The following is a 27,197-nucleotide window of genomic DNA, read 5'->3' on the forward strand; positions in this document are numbered from 1 at the left end:
GTCTGTCACTCTCATCTAGAGTTGCATGGTACACATCTCCCTTTCCTACAATACAATCATCCCTGTTGCTGAATCCTTTAACTCATAACCTAACACACCCAAATGTCCCATTCTCACTTGCAGTGTAACCCAGCCACAAATACCTGCAAAAGTCACTGGTTAATCACCTTCAAAAATTTTCTTGGTGACCCCCACAAAATGTTGATAAAGGTTAAGTAGCAAACACCTCAAGACTGCTGCCCATCATACTGCCCAGCATTGCTTTTAGTGTTTGCTTGTACCCTTTCTGCCTGTTGAGTGAATGTCTCATTAATACATAAACGTTTTTTGGTATGTGTAGTGTAAGTAAATACAATAAATAACAGCAACATTAATCAAAGTATTCAATAGTAAGCCTCTTGATGCCCATTGATATTGTTATTGTTATTACTCAGCATTTCTGATTTGTGTCACAACTTTTTATATAAATCTTTCAAAGATTTTATTTATACTTCAAATCTTACACTGGCATTCAGTTTTCAGTATCTTCATTTGTATATTTCCAGTACCTTCCTCACTTATCCTCCTGAATATTTCAGGAAGTGTCATCCTTTCAGTCACATTTTCATACCTTTTTTAAGGGGTTCTGTAGACCTGGAACTCTCCTGTCACTCCTCTGATTTTGTTTTACAGGAGTCAAGGGAACAGCAACATTATATTCCAAGACAAAATGTTAGAGAAATAAACAATCTTTAAAATGTTTCAGGCACTTGGTATTTGAGAATCTGTATTTGAGTCATACAGAACACGTATATATGACATAATGAATGTGGTACACAGAGTTGCCATGATAACAAGATCAGAAAACACAACACAGTACAGTGCTGTTGCAGTGTGGGTCCCACAGACTGATACACCTCAGGTAATAAATGTCTCAGCTTCGTATGAGTTTGGACAGGCAGTTTCTAGTTCCAGACCTACCAACAGTGATAACTAATTTGAGATCACCACTCCTTCAGTGGTGTGCAGTACAGACATAGCCATAGTTGGTCTGATGTTCAGCTCCATCCTGTAAAGCCTGAGGTATGTATTTGCGTATTCCTAATAGTCAGGTAACGTCTCAGCTCTTCTAATTTTGCTGTGGATGACAGTCCTCTTTTTCAAAGCTCTCAGTCCTGAATTTACGTGATTAGGTGAGAATTTCAGATTTCATCTGAAGTGAAATTCAGATAGAATTAGAGAAGAATGATGAAAAATTTAGAGAAGAATGATGAAGAATCTGAATTTGTACAGAGAGAACTGCTTTTTCGTTCCTATTTTTTTTCCTAATTTTTCAGCCATTCTAGTGATTTGGGAATAATCTGCTCTTGATGTTTTATAGTTAGCTCTACTGAAGTACTTTGTTGACTTGAAACAGACTGATTTTTTAGCTTATGAACTCATTACAAATATTGTTTATTCATGCAAGAATCATACCTAGTTATAAATTCTGAACATAGACATAAATTGCAAAAATGTCTTCCAAACTTTAAATTAAGATACAAGTGTTTTGGTAATTCATTTTGAAATGTTCTAGCTTACCTTTCTTTCTAACCACAACCATCATTATTTTGAAATTGTAACAGACAAAGTGTTTTATGAAGACAAACATCACTACCTGAAAGGGAAATTTTTAGAGATTCATAAACTATAGCTAGCTTTTCCCTGAAGTTTTTAAGCTTTCTGCCCATCATGGCTCCAGTCTGGACTACAAGTGCCAAAATGCCACAAAAAAAAACAAAAAAAAACCCACACTGTTCTCTCAGTATTTGGTTTAGTGAGAGACAGAAAGTGCTGATAACCTTGTAAGGAAAAAATGCTATAGTAAAAATCCAGCTCAGCTAATTTTCTCTGTAAACTGATTGAACACTGTCCCATGTGTGGTCAACATTAATGTTTTGGGAGGGTTTCACATAATTTTTGAATGGGCTAGACAGAAGCCTAAATCAGCCCTTGGTGACCTTTGCTGTTGGGTTAGTGTGAACATGCAGAAACACACCTATTGACCAGTGAACCCTGCTATTGCCATTGTTTTTTGCTATACTTTTGTTTATCTCATTAAGCTGCTCCTAAAGTCATACAGGAGAGTAAAAAAGTTAGAGATATTTCCCATGCAGGGCAGGAGCTCCAGGCTCTCTCTGTAGTTATCGGTGAGGCAGAGGCTGCCACAGTGATCAGTTTTCATTCTGCCCTACACAGCATAGGATCTTTTTTTTTGGGGGGGGGAGGGGCCTGAATTTTTCCACTTTCTCTGGCAAGGCACAAAGTAATCCGTCATATCAGAATGCTTTGTTTAATGGGGTAATACAATGGAAGAAAAGCATGTACAAAAGCAGCAGAGGACTAGAGTTTGAAGTTCAGATCAACCTAATGTTTCCCAGCTTTGTTATTTCTCCATATGAGGGATTTCAGGTGTACTGCTGACTTGGAGCAGGAGCAGTGCTGAATCTCTGAAAGATTTGTTGCATGCCTCAGGAACAGCCACTGGCATATGTTTAAGGTGACACTGATCATTCCTTTACCTTGATCCTGGTCACGCAGGTTTTCTTTCCAAAAGATGTCTGAATACTCCAAAGTGAACAAAATATGTATTTTTATAAAGCAACATAGATTAGACTTAATACATTTCCAACACACTTGTTACTCCTGTAGACGCTTAGCGTACAGTCAATGTGAGATAACTGCCTCCATTTCAAAAGCTAAGGTGTGAACTTACCAAGCTTTTCAAAAGTGGAATAAATTACTTCACACTTATTGTTTGCTAAGAGAATCTGCAAAATAAGTTAGTAAGGAGTAGCTCAAGTGCTTAAAGTTCATCCCCTGAATTTTTCTTTATAGTAACTTCACATTTAGAGAACCACTGAGACATTTACTTCTGAGAATCTTAGGTTCAAAAAGAGTTCTGTCTTTTAAAAAACGTAACGCAATACTTCACTACTTTCTTCTGCAATCCGTCTCCTCCATAAACTGCATTTTAGATTTCATAGGTAGTTCTGATACAAAATAACAGATACAAATAATACATATATTCAGAAATTATAAGAGAGTGTTCTCTTGAAATATAAGTGGGGTGTTAACGTGGACCATTGTTGCATTGTAGACAACTGAAATACAATAAAAGTTTAGTTTTAGTATATTAATAATGTTGAAGTCTTATGCAAGTTCTTATAGGTTATATCTTATCTTGCATGTTGCCTCGCTTTCAGTCTTTATTGAGTTAAAAGCCAAGGGAATCTTGCCTCTGGAAAAGCAGGAGCTTCTGAAGTCGGCCTTCCCTGGCACACTGAGAAGAATGCAACAAGAGAAGCAGTATTTAACAAACCCTGCTGTCATTCCAGATGTGCAAGAATTTTTAAAAGCAAGAATATTGAGCTACAGAACCACAGAATAATTCAGATTGGGGGGACCTCAGGAGGCGCAGCCTCCTGTTCAAAGCAGGGTCAATTGTGAGATCAGACCAGGTTGCTCAGGGCTATATCCAGTCTGGTCTTGACAGCCTCCAAGGATGCAGACTGCATGATATCATCTGCAAAGAAGCAGGCTTGTAGCCATATACCTATTTTAAACTGTTTTGTTCGAATTCCCCCTTCATTTAAAGTGCTCAAGATGGAGTGCTAGTGAACTTACCAAGCCTTTTGGCATGCAACGTGCTGAAGCAAAAGGAAAGTGAGGATGCTTATTTAGAGAAGGTGCCCTCCTGGGCTAGAAAGAGCAATTCTTAGTAAGCTAGGTAAAACAAGACTTTCAGACTTCAAATGATCAACAAGAAGGTAGCTTTGTCTTAGGACACTATGGAATGTGACTACTTTTTCCAAAATTCCAGGCTTTTCAGCTAGCAATAAGTTTCCTGTAAAAACTAAATTCTGTAGATACAGACTTTGGCTAGAAATAAAAGATTAGCCAATCAGATAGAGCACAATGACTTTAAGTAGAAAATAGGAAATAGAAAAACAAAACAAAACAGACAAACAAAAACCCTTGAATTTCCTGGAATACTTTATTTCAATTGCACTGCTGTGTTAGATTGTATAGGTATGAAGTCCCTTAAATATTGCTAACTGCAGCACAATTTGAGATGTTTAGTTGAACATCAGTCAACTGGCATTCATTTTAAAAACATTCTTTGCAAGTTCAGTTTCATTGCTTGATACCTTTTTCCAAAGCGCTGAGCACCTGCAGCTCCCTCTGACTTCATTTGGAACAACCGCAGTTACCCAGGAAATCAGGTCAGATCATGCTTTTACTCATGTGGCAAGGTGACAGTTTTCAGTGCAAAACTGTACATTTTGAAGGCTAGGCTTTTCTGCTTTGCTACACATTCTGCTATGTGTCTGTTTGCCCACTGTGGACACTAGAGCTGTGCCTTTTTAACCTTCCAATGTCCCAGAACAGTTCCTGAGCTCATTTAGTTACAGACAAACGAGAGCTGTCATGCTGGATAATACCTTAAAGATAGGGGTCTGGAGCAGGGCCTAACCCCAGCTGTAGGTTCTTCCTTTCTGTAAGTTGATAACAAAGAAAAGTAAAGTGTGAACAGATGCTTGTTTCTGCTCTGGCTTCTGGCCATCCAGAGTATCTGAGCAGGTGTGATAAAAGAAGCCAACCTGTTCTAGGGGTACAAACAGTTATTCACAGGAACAGGGAGAACAAAACAAAACAAACAAACAAAAGAATTAGGGCTCTCAAGAGTACCATTTTTCTTAGAGCTGCCCACAAGGTGACACGGCTTTTCACCTATCCATATACAGGGGCTCATGCTAAAAATCCATACTTGTGCTACATAATCTTGGGTACTTGTGCAAATCAAGGTAAAGCAGAGAGGTCCTTGTTTCAGTTACTCTGTAGAGCATAACTGGAGATTAGGAAAATAATTATACATTGTAAAAAGAGTATATGTGGCATTAATTGAGATTATAAAAGCTAACTATGTCTGGAGCTAAAAAATGGTGTTATCCCAAAATCTCATTAATAGCATCCAATTACTGTCTGTGGTTATATAACTGTTCATCTCACTATGTGGCCACTTATTGCTGAAGTCTGTTGCTGCTAAGCATAAATTGCACAGAGCACAGTGTGTAAAGGCACTAATGGCATTTACTTTGCATTTTGCAGTACAAGAATAAACAAAGGCATATTCTGAAACAAAATTAAAGTTCTGTGGGGTTTATTCCAAGCAAATTTTGTTAGTTTCACATGTTGTAAAATTAGCTCAGTTTTGGTTTTGCATCACAAACGTATTACTGTCATGGGGTGCAAAAGAAAGTAAATGCTTTCTGTTTTCAATATGTAGTAAAAACAGCACACTACCACATAAAACATACCATTAATTTTAGATATTTTCCCCCTGAATGCTACCAGAAAACCTGACAGAGATCAAAGTGCCCATCATTAGAATATGGGAACTTTTAATGAGAGATCTGCTTGTGGGCACTGGACAAAGAAAATGTCAATGAGCCTCTGCTGATAAAAACGAGTAAAGATAAAGTAGGCAGAAAGATCTGAGAGTCAGTAAATACTTCAAAACAACAATCATAACAGGTCAGGCAATTACCAGAAGAAGAAAACACTGATAAGTCCTGCAAATAAAACGTGATCCCCTCATAAGCCATGAACATAAGAGGGGATGACAGTAGGCTAAAACTGGTGTTCACAGGATATTAACCTTACCGAATGGAGGGCTGATGATTGCTGTTGCATCAAATTCAACAAACAAGCTGTTTGTACAGCAAAATACCTATTTCCTTTCTAGAAAGGAAAACAGTGTGTTTGAGTAGTAAAGCTACTGAGAACCAAAGATGCAAAATCAATGAGCTGAAACATAAGAGAACAGTCACAAACAGAAACAATAAACAGAAGAATTATGAAGGACCAAAACTATAGACTGAAGTAGCAGGAGGAAAGAAAAAAAAAAAAAGAAAAGAAAAAAGAATAGCCTGTAGTAGTATCTGAGGGCATGTTTTTTCATTTCCTTCGCAGTTAATGGCAAGATATCATTGACTCCTGCTGGAGGAGGATCAGGCTTTTTAAGAAGGAAACAAAAATGGCTGAAAAAGGACAAAAACTAGAACAAATAGTGAAAGACTCAGTGTGGAAAAAAAAAGACCCAACAAACAACTCTAGTTCTTTCCCCATTACAGACAGAATTTCTGCCTATGTTGGTATGGAGATTTCAATTTAGTGTTATATACTGATAAATATAATTTAATGAGAAGTCACCACAGGGTTTTTATTCATAAAGAACATAATAGCCATCAACTCATTCTCACAATAATAACAGTTCTTAATCCATACCACACTGTCTGCAGTCTGCAAGTACACAGCTGATCCTCAGCTGTTTTGGAAGTGTTTGTGAAACACAAACTGCTTCCCACACTGTAGGACATCAAGGTAATCCCAAGGAAAGAGACATTAGTTGGTATTTGGTAGCATTAAACTTAATTTCTGAAGTTATCTAAGTAAGGAGCAAGAAAATGCCTCCTGATTTATGAAAGTGATCATAGGTCAATGAGTTACAAAGGTCAGTCAAACTGAGATTTCTGGAAACAACCCAGACAATTATATTCAAAACAGAAAAAAAAAATACAGTTTGCTGGGATAAAAGCTGTATTCTGAAACCAGAATCAAGCCTTGTAAACTAGCTAAGTTACCCAGCAGCCCCACTGCTGCAGTTGTCTCTTCCATCCAGTATTCAACACAATGTCTTTCAAGACAAATTATCTTAACAAGGATATTATGTTATAAGCTATATTCCACATGTGCTTGCAAACAAGAACTTTTACCAAAGTTGATCATTTTCCTGAAAGAACTGTGAAACCAATGGAGGGGAGTGAGACAGTTGATATATTTAAATTTTAGAAAACCCTCTGAAAAGCATCTCAGGAAGTGTTACACATAAAGCCACCTGAAATGGCCTTCATGAAAGGAGTCTCACAGATTATAAACATAAATGAAGATTATCAATATGTCTAAATGTATCAGAACAGAGTAAGAGGTCATCCAGGAAAGTATAACAAGATGCCGTTTGCATTTTTCTTCTGGTGAGTGAGAAAAACAATATCATTATGGCTAAAGAGTCACAGAATCATAAAGAAGGTGTATATGTATATTGACCTACAGAGAGGAAGCAGTTATTAATGAAAACAATTAGATTATCTTTTAAAATTACAAGTTAATAGTCTAAAATAAGACATTTCAAAGATATATGTCAGAAGGAAAAGTCTGTAAAGACAAACATTTGTGACAAGACTGAATAATTCAAACATTGTTTTAGCGTAATACATGTATAAACAAGTACATTAAAAAGTTCAATTTCTGTTAAAACTCAATACCACATGTACACAGAAAAGCAATAAATGTCCCAGAAAGAGATACCTAAATATGACCAAAAGTTCAGAAAAATAATCAATGCATAGTGCTAGCTGAAATGATCAGAAAACATATATATATATAACAATTATTATATATGTAAATTCAGAGTATAACTTAAAAGGAAGGAAAGAAAATGCTGACTAGCATAAGCTAACTAGATAGACTTCAGCTGGTCTGAGCATTGACAGAAGCACAACTCTAGGTGCTTGGGAATTTGAGGATGGAACAGGGAGTTCCTTACTGAATTTAGGTTCTCCAAAGGTTAAATAGTGACTGAATGGATTTAGATAATTTGTGTCTACCCAACTGTTGTCTTAGGTGCCTAAATCCTGACTTGGATCTGGCCCAGGAGAGAGCAGAGTGTTGTGCAGTTAAGTGCTCTGCTTTTACAGAAAATCAATGCCTAGCTCCCATTTTGCATTTAGAAGATCCTCCCCCAGCATTTGTATAGCTTGCCATTATACAACTAATTGGACACATTATAAATGCTTAAAGATATCAAAGGGCATTAACAAGGAGTCAAATGTGATTTAGTCTAGTACAAAGGAGTGTGAAAATCAGAAGAAAATTTGTCTCTGTAGGAATCACTTAAGAGAGAGCTGTATTCAGGTGAGAAACAATCTCCTCTCTAAAACAGCAGAAGCTCCAGCACTTCAATTATTTAAAACAAGAATAAACATGATGCTGGCAAGTAGAAGCAACCAGAGCAGGGAGATGTAGTGTGTCATATCTTTCTCTAAGTGATGTCACTCTGTGGAATGAGATCTATTTTCTATTTTGAATATATGATTTTTGAGCAATTAGTGATTATCAGAGAAGCCTGTGGGAACATGACATGGCATGGGTCTGCTGTTGTTTGGCAGTACTTCTGAATTTAGTGTTTTTTCCTCATTTGATCCAGGATGACAAATCCATGACTAGGATTTTCTGAAGTTAGTATTTTTATCAGAAGTATAGTAATGAACATAGAACTGCATGTGGAAATGGGACTTTTGTAAAACAGTGATAAATCCACAGCTACCTACCAGACAATCCGATCTGAATCTAACCAGACATCCATTAACCTGTCTGTAAGATCTAAGGGAGAAGAAATGTGGCACTGCAATGTTTTTCAGCGGTGCCCAGTGACAGGACAAGAGGCAATGGGTAAAAAACAGAACACAAGAGGTTCTGAACATCAGGAAACACTTTTGTACTGTGAGAAAGACTGACCACTGGAACAAGTTTCTCAGAGAGATTGTAGTTCTCTCCCCTTGGAGGTGTTCAAAAGCTGTCTGGCGATGGACTTGGGCAATCCACTCTAGATGACCCAGCTTGAGCAGGGTGGTTAGACATCATGACCTCTAGAGGTTTCTTCCAACCTCAACTGTTATGTGATTCAGAAACATTTCTTTGTACCTTAGAAAGTTTTTACAGTATCTCAGGTTGACTGACACCCATTAAACTGTTATTTGCTCAGAAGTCTGCATTACGTAGCTCAAGAAGCCCTGTTCTTTCTGCAGAGACAGTGCTTCACCCGTGGAAAGCAAATCACTGAGGTTTGTCTCACTGTGCAATTTCATTTCCCTTATTTCTCTGTGAGATGAAGGAGCAGAAGGCTTCTGGACTGAAGGTCCAGATGCAAGAAAAGAGATATCATGACTGAACAAAGCACAGGAAAATTATCATGAGGATGGGAAAAGTCACTCATCTCTGGGGATACATTTTCTAGAGGCTAAGTTCTCAGATTGAGGAAGTTTTCTCATAGTTATGTTGTCCAGCACAGCAAATAAATTTTAGAAGAATACATTCATATATCTACTTGCAAAGACCCACAGGAATGTAAGGAAACACATAATCAGCAGGCATTATCTTCAATGCTGGTTGATCTATTTCACACAGGATATCTTCTCTATTTTTTTTATTTATTTACAAAAACAAAAGGGTTATTCATGTTAAGATTTTTTCCTCTTTTTTTTTTCTACAGTTTCTTCAACACCTTTTACATATTTTAAAATCCTTATGCATTAGAAGCTTTATCTTTCTGCTGAAATATGCCTTCTCATTAAATGGAAAGCAAAAATGTTGAATCTGTATTGATAAAATAGTGAATGAAAAGAAAAATGAGAATTGGGTCAGTCCTGAAATCCATGAAACGGAAAGAACTTTAAAGTGTCAGAATGCCGGATGCATTTTGACAGCTAAATGTAGTTAACCGTATTAGTAGTGAGAAGTTCATTGTACAGAACTCCAGAAAAGAAAGAATAGAAAAGAAACACAAATCTATCTTAAATTTGTTTTTCTCTCTCTATGCCAGACATACATTTTTGGATCCTAAGTCATTTTCGAATGCTTGGAGATGGGCAAGCTCTAATCAACTTTCATTTTACATGTAGAGTTCATGATGACCCTGGTGATAAATTATTTAAATAAAGATTTCCCTTTTCAAGAGATCTTAGGAACCTGGTGAATGTAAACCTACACAGGAGCATTTGAAGGTTTCTGCTTATTCTCATCACAGCAAAGGTTTTAAAATACATTGAATAATAGTAGTCAAAAATGTTAATTCTCATTCTTGTAGAATTATTAATAGTTTATTATGAAGTATAAGGAATGGTATCTCCTTTGTAGAGTCCATTAAAAGACATCAGAATCACTTCCTGAAGGCAATACACAATCACTTGTAGACAGGGAGCATTTAACTTCAAAGATGCTACATTAATTTTCTAGGTAGTTACCGAGCATTTAGCAAAAGAATACAAAAAAAAAAAGAAAAGAAAACAAAAAACTAAGACTTCCGTAGCTCTCTTATCTGGGGTGTCTAAATGCCTCCTTATTTTTTCAATACAAACATTTTACTAATAGGAAATACAGATGCACAGACACATAACTGGCCTTTGGTTTCACTGGCTGCAGATAGCTGAATGCAAGTCTGTCAAATCCAAAGCCAACATCTTCAGAGGCCTCGACACAGCTGGAATGTGTATGGGTGGTGCACAGCTACTCCCCACACATTATACATTTTACATGCTCTATCAGAAAAGCTTGGATATGATGGGTACATCTTCACCCACTCCACACCATCTGCATTTTTTTTTTTTTTTTTTTTAAAAAAAAGACAGTGGTCATACTAAGCAGTCTCCTTTTCCTTAGAGGCAGGAGATCATTTGACACAGAGGTGAACTGGCAGACTACACAGTAAGTGGTAGTAACTCATCACCGGAGACACCTTTTTCCTGACCCAATCACATTTCTATTTCAATATTAATCAGAGTAGAAGTGAGGTTTGTGCCTACAAATATTTCTGTTTTCAGCTCTGCCATGCCACTAAGGAATAAAGATATCATAATAAAATTCTAGATTGGTAAATGCCTGGTGTAGCTGACTTTTCATTATCCCTCCTTCATTCTTAAAACACAATTTAAAAAAAAAAAAAAAAAACAAGCCAGCTATAAGGCAACCAGGCAACTATGGCTGCAGAAGCTCAGTTCAGATGGTCCTATCCTAAAGAGGGCTGGTACACTTTGAGTTGGAGAACTTCCAAGACAATAGGAATATGAATTTCCTCCTGGAAAACTGTACATTTTCAGGAAGATTGTCATAAGCACATGACCCATCCATATTTCCTTATTGCTAAATGTGTTTGTTAATAATTTTTGAATATATTACACAAATTTGCATGAATTCTGGCAATTCTTACAGCTTTAAGTGTTTTCTGTATTATCACGTAACCTTTGACAGATATAACATTTCAAGTAAAACAATATCTGGACTAGCGCCCTATGAAGAAAAGAGGGAAAAAAAAGACTCATTTTGGATTTGAAACGAAGTATCTTGGGTTTTATATCTATACACGACTTTTTTTTTTAATCTTCATGGTTACAAATAGTTTATTCTTTGTTAGTGATAACCAAGACTGTTGAAAGACTATTTATTATGTCAGGGCTAGTTAAATAATAATGCCCATTAATATAATCAGTAATTATTCCCCCATAAATCACTGAGTAAATTATTAATAATTTTCACTGTTCCATAAATTTGGTGTACATAATAGTCATCAAATAAAAGAGTCAAGATTATCTTTTTCTGACAATCTCAGATAAATTATTCACAAATATTTGTTTAATTAACCAGCTCTACTACCTGTCATGTCCCCTTGAGCAGATGTTCAATATTTCCCCAGCTCCTTTCCTAAGCAAATTAATATCCAGTTACACATTTTTATTATGTGCCACAGTTACATGATTTTAATCTCACTTTCTTACCTGAAGTCAGGTAGTGGTTCAGAACAGGTGACCCACAGTCATATTTCTTTATTTCTATCTAATAAACATTCTACAACCATTCTTTCCTTAGATTTCACCTCACTTCAATCCCATGAAAAATACCGCTTGTAAGCATACCTCGCAAGGCAAACAGAAATCTGATGCATTTACCTACTTTCTGTGTGACACATCATTCATCATTCACTTTCTCTGCTCAAAGTTGTTTAATGGGTGTTTTCCAGACAGCCATATTGTTATCTTAGTTGCAGACCTTTAAAGAGTATGTCATTAAATCTGTTTTCAGGCCTGAGCCACTCCGGGCAAGGTGAGGTTTGTTCAGGGTGCTCTGCTGCATTTTCAGTTCAACCCAAACAGTGGTTCTATGTCCTATTGCTGCGATAAAGGCAAAAAGACTTGATATCTATGCATTTATGGGAAAGAATCATTATTCATTCTCAAAGAATACAAACCCCACCCCCCCCCCAAGAAACTGGGGGAAGAAACAAGCCTTTCTATTTCTAACGCTTATCCCAAGCAGCCACGGCAGCTTGGCAGATAAGGGAAAGAGCATGGGTGTGGAGGCTTTTCCAGCTCTTGAAACATGGCAGAGAGTATCTTCTGATGGGTTGGTAAGAGTTCCCCAGTGTCTTAGTCACATTTTTTAAATAACATGGTTGTTTTAAATTTTAAGTGTACATAACCTGACATCCCTGCTAAAAGAAAGTTTTGTCTATTTTTCTAGGTTGATTTCAACCTGGACTGTGATTACACGAACACTTGTGCTGGCATAAGGGAGTAGGCGGCACAGGAGCAAAATGAAGAGACAGAGGTGAGAAAGGCCAGGTTTTTTGGAAGCAATTAGTGCCAGCTTCTGAAGCCACAATGTTAACACCCCAAAGCAGTGGTGCCCTGGAATCATCACAGAGCTATTAAAAGGAAGAAATATTTATGCTGATTTAATGAAGGATGAGACACTTTAGCACACTTAAATAATTCCCAAATCTGATGGTTTGCCGAAATTTGAAAATTGCTTTGGCTTGATCCAAAACTGGATATTAAAAAGACGCTATATAAAGATCTGATTGGAATCAATTATGTTTCAGTGCATATGGTACCACAGAGCCATAGTCCTGACATTCCTAAATTTTTGTCTTCAAATGGTTCATATGGGTGAAGTACACATATGTATCTTAGGACACTGGCTTGTTTCACTCTCTCTGTGAGAGTCAACACTACATCAGCATTCAGGTGGCCACATTTTCAAAGTTTTATATTTCAATAAAAATTAAAGAATTGGGCCACATATCTGAATAATGTGAACTGGCACAGCCTTGATCACAGCACATCTGTGATCTTTTATTCCAGACAAGTATCTTCTTTATAAAATTATTCTTTAAATATCTTCTAAAATTTAGGAGTTAAAAGCAATAAGAAATGGCCAAATTGGGTGGCCACAAAAGAAAGAAAAGCATGAATAATGGTTATAATACCTTTAAATCCTTAATCTGTCACAGTTTTCAATTGATTGGTATGGTCTTGGACGTTTTAGCAGTATCTGACACCACAAAATAAAACTGAATTTATTAGAAATAATGTCAGATGGAAAAAGTCACTTAATTTTTTGTCTATGTGCATGACGTTTCTTCTTGCAATTTTTACTCTTTTCTTCCCCGTATTTTTCATGTGCCCAGGAAATTCCCATTTTGTCTATTTTTATCCTGTGTTTCTATGCTTCCTCTTCTGTGAAACGCTAACTGCACACCTTAACTTTCACTTACTCAATTGCTACACATTCATTTTGTGATTAAAAATGAAATGTAATTATTTTGCATATTTTTATTCTATTTCTAGCTAATACCTAACTCTGCAGGTAGATAAAACTTTCTTGTTCAATGTTGCATCATTATTCCAAAATTCAAATAATAATTAGGGGATATTCATTTATAAGGAATGAGACTTATTCATATTACACTTTACTATTTACTGTATTTTCATAGCAGTTAGCATGATTTTGCAAAGGGCTCTTTGTGACCTTTTAGTATTCTTTTTGAAAATGAAGCATTTGATCCATTTCTTTAAAACTGTTTAGAGGACAAAATGTGATCAAGGCCACAGAGCATTTTTGGTGGTCAAAATATTGGTACTCTTTCCACAGTAATGTGTAATAGTTTCTTATGAATTTTCAACTTCTTACTTAGTTATCCACCAAATGATTTACCTATTTAGAAATGAAAAATATATATATTTTTTTCCAATTTGCAGTGCTCTATGCCAACATGACCCAAGATCCAAGGCAGTGTTGTCACGAAAAAGAAAAGAAATCTGGGTCAAACACAACTACTCGTCAGCAAGTACCTGAAAGGTTTAATTTCTGCTGGCCCAAGTAAGTGATAGAAATAACCTTGCAAGCCCTATCAGCTCATTTTTTCTTGACATATTAAAAAATGAGAATGATGTCATGAAGTCAAAAAATATTCACACCCTCCAAAGCAGTACACTTCTTGTTGCTGTGGTTTGTTTAGTGAAGTGAATCTATTCACAAGCAAGATTAATATGAAAATGAATTCTTCATATTTCTTATTTATTCATTCCTATTTATTTCTAATGCCTCTAATTGACTGACTGAACTGGCAATAGTCTTACCATTAAGTGCAGATCCTATACACTCCATTCCAAAATGTTAAATTATCACTGCTTGGTTTCTTTTTAGGTTCCTGGGTACATGCCACTTAAGAAAGTAAACACCCAGCAGATGTGATGTAAACATGCAACGATTTTCATCAACATGCTCTTCGGGATTGCCTTCACATTAGCAAGGACAGCACAGACAATTGGCAGCTCCAAAGTACAATCATGCTTTAGATTTTTTAAAAATCTGTGACACGCATGCAGGAAAACTGTGTTTGTCTTTAGATAAATATTTTCTATTGGAGCTGTCTTACCAAGACTTGCATAGCACATTTATTTCCCTGGGTCATTTTCCATTTTACAGTAAATAGATTATACCAATAGCACAGCAATCTGATAGCAGCTTTTCCCTCCATTAATAGGATTTCTATTTAAAGATGAGGATTCAAAATCAGCATTGAAGGAACATGCTCTCTCATGCCAGGGGAGTCAATGTACCTGGACAAAACTCAGCACCTCTGTTGTCATTTTAATAATGCCAAGTTTATAATTCAAAGAAATCCTAATTCAAATAGTCTTTTAATTTAAATCTCTGCTGCTATGCAGATGTGGCTCCAAAGCTGAGCTTAAAGCCAGATCCTCTGTCTGACCATTATGTTATCCTACAGGAATACTGTTGGTGCCAGTACTGGCACCCATGGACGAAGGACATAATCTGAGGTGTCTGCAGTGCATTAAAGTGCTCAGGGGAAAACCTACCTGCCGTATGAATGGCCCATATCTATCCATGCACCTTTGGGGCAATATTAACTAACCAATGACAAACAGAAATTATGGCATGGGCCTCTTCTTCAGAAGGTCTGCTACTGCCTCTTTCAAGAGCAGATGTGATCTGAAGGCAGACATAGATTTAGCAAAAATAGCATGGATGCCAGGGGCAAGGATTTCCACTTTTTCTAGATAGACTGGATGGATTATAATAAAGGCAAAATATAAACACTAATGAGGTCCTCTCCCAAAGATGAAGATCTTTTGTGCACCCAAATCAAGTATGTTGTTAAAGAAATGAACATTTAAGAGAAGCATGTTTTACATAAAGGTTTTTTTGTTGCAAATTGTCCAAAAGAAATTGCACTTGAAGTTTTGGTTCCAGTCCAGGTTACTTAAAATTAAATCTGGGCATGAGAAGTTGAATACGTATACATATGTATCTATTAACACATCATATAAAGTACATTGGCATTCATAAGCTGTCCTTGAAATAAAATAATTATTTTATCAGTAGGACACATTAGAGCCTATTGACTTAAGCAAATGTTTAGAAGAGGGATAGAAATCTTTACTGCTGTCAAGTGTACACGCTCAGCATACAACAGTGCAAAAGGTGAGGGGAAAACATACAAAGCTGGCCAAGCTTAAATGAATAGCCTGACTAAGCTGTGATCCATGACTTTCAGTAGCTGCCACAGGCTTTCATGGATGATTTCTGATGAACACAGCCCAGAGTAATTACATTCTTGTAGATTACTTGTTCCTGTGATCATAATTATAGCTACTCTGTCATTCAAGGATTAATTAATGTATAACTAGCAGTTTTGTTTTTTTTATCATATGAAACCTGAAAGCAAATACAAATATAATAATGCCATTGTGATCAGTGGGGACATTGAAAAAGCATGTGATTATATGTCCAAAAGTAGGCAGAAGTTACATAGTAAATACTGTCCTTGAGGGAAACAGCTATATCTAATTCTAATGTTCAGTATTTGGGCTATGAAGATAAAGGATTGCATCTGTTCTTAATAACCTGCTGATTTGTTTCAGGTAATTGCAAAAGAAAGTATCACAACAACAGCAAGTTGGATATGTAGGTAATCCATAAAAACTAAACAAAACAGAACTTTCAGGTCTTACTAGGCATTTTTTTCAGCCTCTCTTTGCCATCTCAGATGGGTTCTTCCACCTTCTCTTTCATGTCATTTTAAAGACAAAAATAGAATTCCCTAGGAACAGAGAATGATTATTATTATTATATTTGCTCAGCACTTAAACAGGTATTTAAACAGCTGCCAAGATCCTTGGTAAAACTGGCTGGTGCCTTACTATTAGAAAGCAAGTTTTTAAAACCGGGCTAGATGTCAGAAATCTTTGGTGGACCTGGGTGCCTCATTACTGCTGTAGGCTAAAAAGCATTTCTAGTCTTTTTATCATCTTGGGTATGTATAAAACAGTTAATCTCTAATCCCATTTAACAAGTCACTATTCATTTCACCAGAGGTCCAGACAACAATTTTTCCCTTTTATGACCCTAATTCTGTATGATGTGGCAGTATTGACTTCAGCAGAATTACGCTCAATTCACGGAGTTTTCTAGAAAGAAAGAATATAGTCAGGTCCATTAGAAATCACTAGAAAGGGGATAATATTCCAAGCTTTAAATTTGTTGATTCACTGTACTGAAGTGTTTTAGAACCACTGGGTTACAGGGAAGTCTATTGTGTGCTTACTGTTTTAGGCATTATTCTGCCTAAAGCATGTTTGCTAAAAATGCTGTTAGTAAAGAAGTATACATCTACACTTTATATACATAATAAATATATATTAAAACAGGCTGCTGTTTAAGAAAAGAATCAGAAAAAATAACATCAAGAAAATCATATAAATATCTCCCATCTAAAAGTAGCCTGCAAAAGGCTACATGAACATAGGCTAGACAAAATGTTGAATGGTGCTTGTTAGAATCTGACTCACATATCAAACCCAGAAGAAGTGGGGAGAAGAGGGATACTTATCCATGGGAATTTGAGAGTTCCAGAGAGATTCTTGTAAGGTTAAGGTCCCCTGAAGAAGGTAGATACCTTTCCTGTTCATTTATGAAAAAAACAAACAAACAAAAAAAACCAGCCCTATCATTTTCTTTGATTTCACTGAATCAGTCTCACAAGAATTTAGCTAATAGAAATAGAAGTAAAATTATGATCATTAAATATCGAATCTTTCAATTTTCAAAAAATTTTCTACCATGAAGAATATCGTAAAATCCCAAGTATCTCATCAACTTTGATTAACATAGGAAATAGCTGTGGAGAGATATTATAATATACACAGAGAGTAAAAGGAAGGTAAAACTAAATCATTTGGCTAGTAGATGTTAATCAGGCAGCAGATGTTAAAAATGTCTTTTAACCACTAAACAAGAACTGATTGCCAATTTATTCTTATTTATTTAGAGATTTAAAAGACTGAAAACTAAAAAAGAAGTAAAATTTTATTATTGACAGTACTGATTACATAATCGGAAGTAATATTTTTTTTGGACTAAAAGTACCTAATCTCATTTTTTCTTTTCTTTACATTTCCTCATATAAAGTTTTGACTTGAAGTAGATGTGTGGTTTGGCAGCCGTTGTCAAATATTACTGTAACATTACTGTCCTTTCCAAGGCCTTTTCACATAGGAAAAGCAGACAGTATTATAGCCTCCACTGCCAGATTAACATATCCCATGATCTGTCTCAAATGTGAACTATTTCAGGAGGACTTTAATAATGTATATGTGCTTGGATTCATAATTGATAACATTTCCTATAACCACAAATGTCCACTTTCTCATGACATAAATACATGCTTTTTTTTTTTAAGCTAAGTAGCTATGTTCTACTAACTGATATTAATTGGCTTGTCTGAAATTCACCCAATGAAGTGTGTGCATTCAACCAGCAGCAGCTGTAAGTCTATAAATATTAATATAAAGCAATTATTGGTAATTTCTCTCTTCCTTTTCATTTTTGCTTTCAAGGTTTTTGACTGAAATGTTCACTAGAAGACCAACAAAGAGGCTAACATACAAAACACAGTCCTGAAGTTAATCAGTTCTAAAGCAAGTGACACAAGTGATATGTTGATCCCAGAAGGTGCTCAATGACAGAAGCTGACTGCTATGTTGGTTCTTCAGAAGAATTGATGTTTTGAATAAATTGCTCCATTACGACTATTTAGTCTTTTAAAGATGTATATTCAAATCATTTTGAGACTCATACTTTACTTATTGCTTATTTGTCCAGGCTTCCACCTCCTTTGGGTGTTGGTTAGTGCCCACACCTCCACTGCCTACCATAGGAACTGAATCAGAAGTAAGTTAGTTTATTGTCCTTTTTCAGTATACATCAAGAACAATGTTGTAATTTTTTACTGTAAGATGAGGGAAGGCCAATTAAAATTATAGAAGGCAGACAATGCTCAGTTGTTCCAGGTAATAAGACACGCCTAACATTGCCATCTGCACTGTGATTGTACTACTCACTATCAAATTACGTTTCATAAATAAAATTAAAACAAAAAAATCAAACTCCTTGTATTCTCTCTATAGCGGTTATTCAAATTAGCCTGCTCACATGACTACTGGAAAGGAAAATATGTCAGTGCTGAGGACAGAGAGACTCAAAAAAGGGAAGATGGAAATCTGGTAGGCAAGCAGTGATGCCATGAACCTCCACCTCTGAGAAGGATCAACAAAGTTCCTAAGTTATACTAGCACAAGGGAGCTGAGGAAGAAATAAAGGTCTTATTCCCTGAATGTAAGAAGAGTATTATAGATCTGAAAATATTTTATGGCAGGTGAATGAATAACCCTGTAAACTTATAGCTCTCATTAGTGAAAAGCAGTACTGAGACAGAGGGGCTCTGAGATCCAGGAGAAGTGTGTTTGCCGTCTGGATAGTTGAAAAGAATACAAAAGATACAAGGAAAGGCTGTGGTTTTACATTTACTATTTAGTCTGAAAAGGTTTCAGTTGTCCCAGACTGGTATCTTGCTAGCGTACATGTATATGACAGCCTTCTAAAGTGTTAATCAATAAAGCATTGCTTATGGAACATCTCAAGACTCAGAAATTATATTCATATCATACCATTGATATTAGAAAGTGCAAGAACTTTGGTTAATGGTAGAAATGGATCCATGTGTTTCAGGGAGCCATGTGATGCCAGCACATAGATATAGGCAGAAAGCTCAAGTAGCACTATTTATATCTCATCTGCACACCATGAATAATCTGAAATCCTGTCCTAGTATATCTGGGGGGGGGGGGGGGGGGCGGGGAAGGAGGGGATGAATAAATCATAGGAACATATAAGATTGCAGTTTTGAAAGAACCTCAGGAAGCATTTAGTGTAACTTGCTGCCCAAAGCAGTGTCAGTGATGAGGTGTGAAACCAAGTTGTTTAGAGCTTGATCCTGTCTGGTCTTTAGAACTTCTGAGGAAGAGGACTAAACAGTCTCTCTGGGCAATCATCACATCTATGTGACAGTAGCAGAGAAAGGACTATGGCACCACTAAATGGGATTACATTTTTGTCCTAAACTGAAGATATACTTGGCATGTGTGAGCCCCAAAGGATGTATATACCTAGACTGGGAACTTTGACATGGTCCGAAAAAAATCAATGTTAACTTTTGAGTGAATCACAGCAGTCTTGAGCTTTCAGGTTGGACTGCAGTGAAATCATAACTATTTGAGCTGATTACAATTTCTCCCTCAGAAGAGCATCCTGATTACAAATATTAACTTCCCAAAATTCCCCAGAAAAAAAGATCAGGTTTTACTAAGAAAAATTCAAATTCATTTTCCTGACTATATTGAGTACAACTTCATGTTTTTTATTTCATGTTTCAGTTCCTCCGGGACTGAAGGGAAAAAAAAAACAAAAAAAACAATGAGATCAATGTTGTCAGCAGTAGAGTTTCATATGTGAATCTGCCCCTGGATCTGCAAGGATCTGGAATTTGTGAGAGTCTACAGGTTAGTTTGGATAGATATAAAAAAATAACTAATATATGGGTTAGTTGTGGGTTGTTTTTTGTGTTGTTTTCCATCACCACCAGGAGCTGTGAAACTAGGCTTTCAAGAACACCTTTACCAAGCTAAAGACTAGCTTTTGAGTTACAGCTTTGGGTGCTACAGAACAAACTAAAGACCTTGCTTTCAAAAAAATGTACCACAATAGTTGGATATTATACAACGAAAATAAGTAGTATAGAAATAGTAAAAATCATCATAATCATCAATAGAATGAGTATCTCTAATGTGATCCAATATGCACCTGCCTTAAATAACTTGAAAAGCAATGATAAATAGAAAATATGCAAATAATTACAGGAAGTGTATGATGAGTTCAAGAACAAAATTATTTCTGAATGTATTTTGGGATATAGTACTGTTTTTAGTACTCTTTCAAAGCAGAAATATTGACTGTCATTATTCATCCTGCCAAACTTGCACTGGATGGTAGACAAGTACTGGAAAATCCAGAAGGAGGAACATGACAGTATATATCTTAATTGTATTGCGATGAAGTAGACATAATGGCAAAGGGAGGAATCTAGGAGAGATTATTTTAATAAAATACATCTTAGGCAGCAAACAACCCTTTCAAAAAAGCAAGATATGTCATTTGAGTATCTCTGCCATTACAGATTATGAGCAAAACTCTCATTTGCCAAGTACCTGCAGTTCATATTGGCTTCAGTAGTATTACTAAATACAGTCCTTAGCATTGATGAAAAATCTAGCCATTCATTTGCAGCTGCATCAATATAGTTTCTGGAGATGCTAGCATCAGACAGGCACCTGGTTTGAAAACATGGCCTACATCACATGTATTTTATCTGCAGAGACCAGCAGATCAGCTCATATGCTACAGTTGTGACAGAAATTGCTCTTTCAGGATACGGATGTCTCTTCAAATGAATTAGACAAACACAGATTTTTGTAATAAAATTGGCTGTGATCTCATGCTATGATATTATGAAAGAAAGTGGGAATACTGGAAGAAAAATGTGTGACCTGGATATACGCAGATTACTGTTGACAGCAATTTGAACAACAGTACCGATAACTACAGTGTCAGGAATAATTAGTTTTATCTGATTCTGGACTCTGTATAATTGCAGAGAAATATGATTACTGTGAGAATAATACTGAAAAAATTCAAAAGTGGAAAAATACAGTTGTAGCGAGAAAACATATATGCCAGGTGGAGAAAAGCTTCGCCTACAGAACTGTTAGAATATGCTAATAATAAATTGTTAATGACTAAGCGAGCACAGTGTAGAAACTGCAGTTACCTTATTAGATGAAGTGACCGTGTAAAGTATGTTAACAGAATGCAGAAAGAGCAAAGAAGGTATAGAACACTAAAAATGAAAAAGCATACTCTGCTTGTCTGGGTTTTCTGATTAACATAGAAACACAATGTACTACTACTAAGATATTTCGGAGAAAAAAAATAACCTTCATCAAGTGAGTATGGAGACATTGACACAAAAAGCTCACACTATTTTTTTCCTCTTCTCAGTTAAATTGGAATTTATTTCCTATGCTTAGTTCTGGGACACCATATCCAAAATTGTTGAGTTCACAGTTCAAGGAGGAGGGTACAAAATCTATGCAAAATTACAACATATCAGCACAAGGAAGGGAAGTAAAACAAATCCATATTATCTATTAAAATGAAAAATCTGCAAGGATAATCTGTACTGCCATAACGTGGTGCCCAAATAAGAACACTTTATATGCTTCAAAACTGCACATTATTGATTTTAAAATGAACCTGTAATAGGAAGAAATTATGTGTGATTACTGACTGAAAACACATCTAGTCTGATATCGTCCAAAGGAGGTAAAAGGCCTCACTGCACCTTGGTCACTCAAGAAAAATCCCAAATGTGAACCTTCAGAGTATCTGCTGCCCTTTTCTCCCCTGCAGCTGTGCCTCACTATCAGTTGCTGCAGGGCAGAGGAAAAAGAAAAGAGGAGCTCTGGCTACCCTACTGTCCTGCTAAGCTAGCAGCATATGGAAATGCTACCAGATCAGGAATTCAGCTCCTATGGCTTGATGCTAGGAAAAAGGCTGAGGAATAGAAATGAGCTTCTTCATCTTGTGACCTCTCTGAAGTAAACCTTGCCCATAGAGATGTACCATTTTTTACACAGAGCTGGTTAGGAAGAGAGAGTCTATTCTGTGAGTGATTTTGATAATGTATGTTTTTATTTATGATTGCATAGAAATGCAGTTTGAAGTTCTCTGTGAAAGGAAATTCTGCCTGCACAGAATGTGCTGGAGCTACATGCCCAGAAGATCGTAGCTCAGGCTAGCTCACCTCCTGGTTTTCTCTGAGGACACAAACCCTGTGTGCCTGCTGCAGTTGAAGTAGGAGCAATTTCAGTAAAACCATAAAGCCTGCAAGCTCAGGAAGCTCTACACCACCTCTGTACTTTTCACAAGCATTAGGTTGAGAGCCAGGAACCACGTTAAGCCAGCTCCAATACAAGGTGCATGCACCTTTCATTATTATTGATAAAAAGACAGAATATACAGACAAAAGAAATCCAAACTACAGTTTATCCAAGGGAGAAGCTAAGAAAAGGAAGGAATTTCACCTGACAAATGGCAGTCTTATCACCCAATGTGTGAATACGCTGTAGACAAGGTAGGGGGAACTCGGGTACAAAGATAAGTAGTTTTAGAAATAGATGGGTCTAGTTAAATAAATAACATACAGTAAATGATTTACCCTTTCATACTCTAGCAATGAATGCATACAGATCAGAATTTGTTCCTTCTCCCAGTTCACTCCATTTTGTTAAGCATACACTTCTGAAGAAACCAAACTTAAGCTGTGATCTAGTTATGATAGTTCTTACATGAACTATTATTCCAAAATATTATGCCTGAATTTCTGTTATGATGGAAGACGAATTACAGAAAGTGCACATATTTACCTTCAATTACACTTCCCTTGGTACAGAATAATTATCCACAAAAATACAGAGCAGGGTTCTGCTTTGTATGCTGCTGTAATTTCAGTATGTATGAGGAAAAGAATAAATTAATAAAAGTATGTTTTATGTCCTTACCTAGTTATTACCAGTGTTCTGTCTGGAATGACATCTGCCAGAATGACAGACATAGCAATATAATACAACTAGAAAACCTTCAAGAGGCACAGAACATGCTGGGGTCATTTCTGTCACTCTTAATTGGCCAGAGAGGGTCAGCAAGGAGTAATTGGAGGCACCCATTATTGGGCAAGAACCCAGGGAATCAGATGAGCATCTAAATAATGTAAACTCCCAAAGCAAGAGAACACACCAAAACCGTGGCTTAATATGAGGGAATGAAACCCTGTGGTGAGACAGAGAGATATTGAAAGAGTCTCTCAGAGGAAGAAGTGGAAGCCTCATTGCCTGAATAATTTAAATCCTAAATGAATAATACAAACACAAATATACTGAAGGGAACAATCCACTGGCAGGACATAAAGTAGATGGATATATTGATGCTTTTTGTAATTCTGTTTTCATGACCTGTACATACTACTTCCAAAACAATCTTAAGTCATGAGGTTTTGAATCCCTAGGCATTCCAACATAGCATGTAATAAGAGTAACATATACTTTAGAATAACAGACTTAACTTTTCATAATCCTTCCAGAGAAAGTTACCTGCTATCTTAGTTTCTTGCCATGTGACATTACCTTTATCAGCCTAAAAGATTAAGCTCTCAGAAGTTCTGCAATTAAAGATTTTGCATTTATAATTCATATTCTTATCATCAAGTTACAGTCCCTCAGAGAGGGAATTCCATGTAAAACATATTATACATCGAACAAAATCCCAAATAACTTTTTTTTTTGAGGGGGAAAGGAGGCAGGGGAACAGAACGCATGACTATTGAGGGTCAGCTGGCTGCAAATTTAACAAGAAGCTTGTAACCACTTTTTAGAGCATAATATGGTACGGACACTTCTTTTATCATTTTGCAATACTAAATACTTGATATGTTTTCTCCCATTGAAACATCCGAAGTCCTGAATACTAATGAGAACCATACACAGACATGGCGATGAAGTAAACCTTTAGGCCAAAGAGAAATTACATTCATGCAATCTCATTAACATCAATGGTCTTGCTAGAAATAAGAGCTTTTTTCAGAGAACAACGAAAGTGAAATATAAAATAATCATATTCAAACATAACTCAAGGTGAATTTTGCATCAATAATGAAGTATTTCTATTTCACTATGTAGGCAGCTGTGTAAGCTACATCGCTGTAGGATTATGAAAGACTTACTGGTCTTGGAGTATCAGCACAGTGCAAGTAAAGAAAAACTACTCATAGAAGGAGCCAGCTCTAGCAGCAGAAACTGCTGCCACATACACCCTAAAATCTTCTCCACAGCACCAGCAGAGATTTGCTGTTTTGCTGCTAATGATTTTCAAACAGCTGATTTCTATCTTCTCCAACAGAGGTAATTTGGCAGCCTGTTGTCCCAGGTAACTGCACACTTTACCTGTAGGCCTAAATCCCAGCCAGCCATAACCTAATTGATTATCATTATTACCATAAGGGATTAAAATAAAATCTAGAGCTCTAGAGCTATATTTTGAAACTTTAGAGAGAAGAGAAGAGAAGAGAAGAGAAGAGAAGAGAAGAGAAGAGAAGAGAAGAGAAGAGAAGAGAAGAGAAGAGAAGAGAAGAGAAGAGAAGAGAAGAGAAGATGTTCATTAAGAGACATAAATCTTTCAAGGAATCACAAAGGCCATCTTAGCACAAAATGGAATTCAAATACAGTTTCATTATTTCATTTGACAGCCCTGAAGACACTCACAGCTTTATTTAAAATTGGAGGCACAGATGGATGAATAAATGACAGGGCATACATGATATAGACTGCAAAAGTAACACAGATATCAAAGCAACACAGATATCTCATGCTAGCTGGAACAATGAAACACATGCACACATATGAAATAAGCAAAACCTAAATAAAACAAAATAAAAACTATCAAGACTTAACTGTATACTGCTCCAGTGTATTTATTCATATGGGATTGCACTAATAAACTTCTGTCTACAGCAGGCAAACTGTAGAATCAGGGCAACGATGAAATGGAAACAAGACTTTGAGAAGGAACAACATGCAGCTAAAGATTATTTGAGCTGGAAAAAAAAAAAAAAAAAAGAAGGAAAGAATTTCTCTTAGGGAGTCAATCTCTTGCAGCATCAAAGAGATAAAGCCGTAGTCAAGGGTGATAGGAACGCTGGACTAAAACTGAATGACTCCTTTTTATATTTTTTCACCAAAATGAATGGGAAATATGATTAGAGACGTTTCCACAGAGATATCTTTTCCTCATGATAAGAGATTTAATTGCTAACTGCTAAAATGTCAAAATAGCTCAATAACACATCTCCAGTCATATATCCCTCTGAATTCTCCTAAGGAACTTGAACGAGAAGTAGTTAACGTGTCAGAAAAACCACTGAAATCTCATGAAATTGAAATTTCAAAATCAGCTTCAATCCTGAGGCCAGGAAATGCCATATATAATTTTGCTGCAGAGCAGCAGTGTTCACTGGGGAACTATCGCTGGGCTGTGGCGAGGGCGGTGCCATGAGGGGCAGTGCCACAAGGGGGCAGAGAATGAGGGGATCAGTCGTGCTAGATGCATTTTAGCTCAGGAGAGACCCTCCCTTGGCATTTTGGTCCCTTGCAGAGCTGGCAACCGCACAACTTTATAGATAAAACATATATCTCCATGGCATTCTCCATTTCTTTCATCACACTAGAGAGGCACGTTTATGATGAATTCAAACTTTGTCACTTACATGCATATTTTCCCATTCAAATGCAAATCCTTTCAAATGATCACTTTTCTCTCTGTGTTACTAAATTGTCCAGTTTTAATATATGTTCATCTTGCACTTCTCTCACTGTTGGCTTGTTACAGGAAAATATAAAACATTATGCACAATGAGTATTAAACACTCCAGGAGTAACAGAGCATCTACGAGACTGCAGGGGTGTAAATCACCGTGATGAAAGATTTTCTGATGCCACCTATTGCTTATGCGGTTATTACATGCCATCATTCTTGTGAATTCCTCCCCTGACAAAAAACACGTCTCAGATCTTGTCTTTCAGCAGCAGTCATCTTGTTTTGGCTGGGGTTATCTTGAGCAGTTCCTAAACCAACAAAGGGAGGTGGGAGGGGGAAATAATTGTGGACTCTGATTGATGTACATTCACCTAATCAACAGCAAGCTTCTAGTAAATATCAGGAGACAGAATGGAAAAGGACTTCTGGAGCCATGGAATCTTAATTTCTGCTATTTTAGGCAAATATAGTCTGATGCTCAAACAACATGAAAAGATGGCGCTTCACTGAGATTTGTATTCTCGATTTTATTTTGTGGGGTTTTGTTTGTTGTGTTGTGTGGTTTTTTGTTTGTTTGTTTTTTAATTTATGTATTTTTGTGCCAGCCAGGCACCTAAAGGATTCCGGACTCTAGTAGCCTGTAGGGTTCCTCAGTTGACCTAATTTGGTATTAACTGTTGAATACTGAAAACAAACATTGATTGTTTGGTACAGGTTTCAATTTTATTGTGCTTATTCTCTGTTGCTGTTTTAGAAACACCAAAGTACGATTTCTTTATGTAAAAATCAGAATTAATTCACTCCTGACAATTAAAATTGGACAAGATGTTAGGTATTACATACAATGTTAAAATAAAAATGCTCCTCTCACTTTTATGTCCCCAAGTTCAGCTGCTGTCTTTGGGACCTTCAATACATTTTCAGAGCAATATATGGGTGTTATTGGTCAAAATAAACAGCTGAAAGAGAAAAAATCAACCTGCAGCCTCATCCACAGTTCACTACATGAAGAGTGAGTAAAAATATCCTCAGAATTTCACTCTCTAGCATTGATCAGAAAGTCAAAGATGTTACAGTTCTCCACATAGCGTGACTACAAAGAATATATATGGCTGTTATTCCTTTGATTCAGACATCTGAGTATACAGATTAAAACATTTCAACATTTATTCTGTAAATGAGCAACACTCACTTCCTAAGATTGATTATGTACCTGA

The 27,197-nt window shown here is 36.4% G+C and overlaps 1 long non-coding RNA gene across 2 annotated transcripts; it reads left to right on the top strand.

Annotated features, from left to right (window-relative positions):
- The first annotated feature begins 840 nt into the window (after positions 1-840).
- Positions 841-14,635, top strand: LOC121072324. 2 transcript variants are annotated; one of them, XR_005821122.1, is made up of 5 exons: positions 841-901; positions 2,422-2,518; positions 12,373-12,459; positions 13,893-14,013; positions 14,341-14,635. It is a non-coding gene; the product is annotated as an uncharacterized LOC121072324 (long non-coding RNA). The 2 variants fall into 2 exon arrangements; XR_005821121.1 differs by having other exon boundaries at positions 854-1,062.
- The last annotated feature ends 12,562 nt before the right edge of the window (positions 14,636-27,197 follow it).

Source organism: Cygnus olor, chromosome 6 (assembly GCF_009769625.2).
Source record: "Cygnus olor isolate bCygOlo1 chromosome 6, bCygOlo1.pri.v2, whole genome shotgun sequence".
In the NCBI taxonomy this organism is placed as follows: domain Eukaryota; kingdom Metazoa; phylum Chordata; class Aves; order Anseriformes; family Anatidae; genus Cygnus; species Cygnus olor.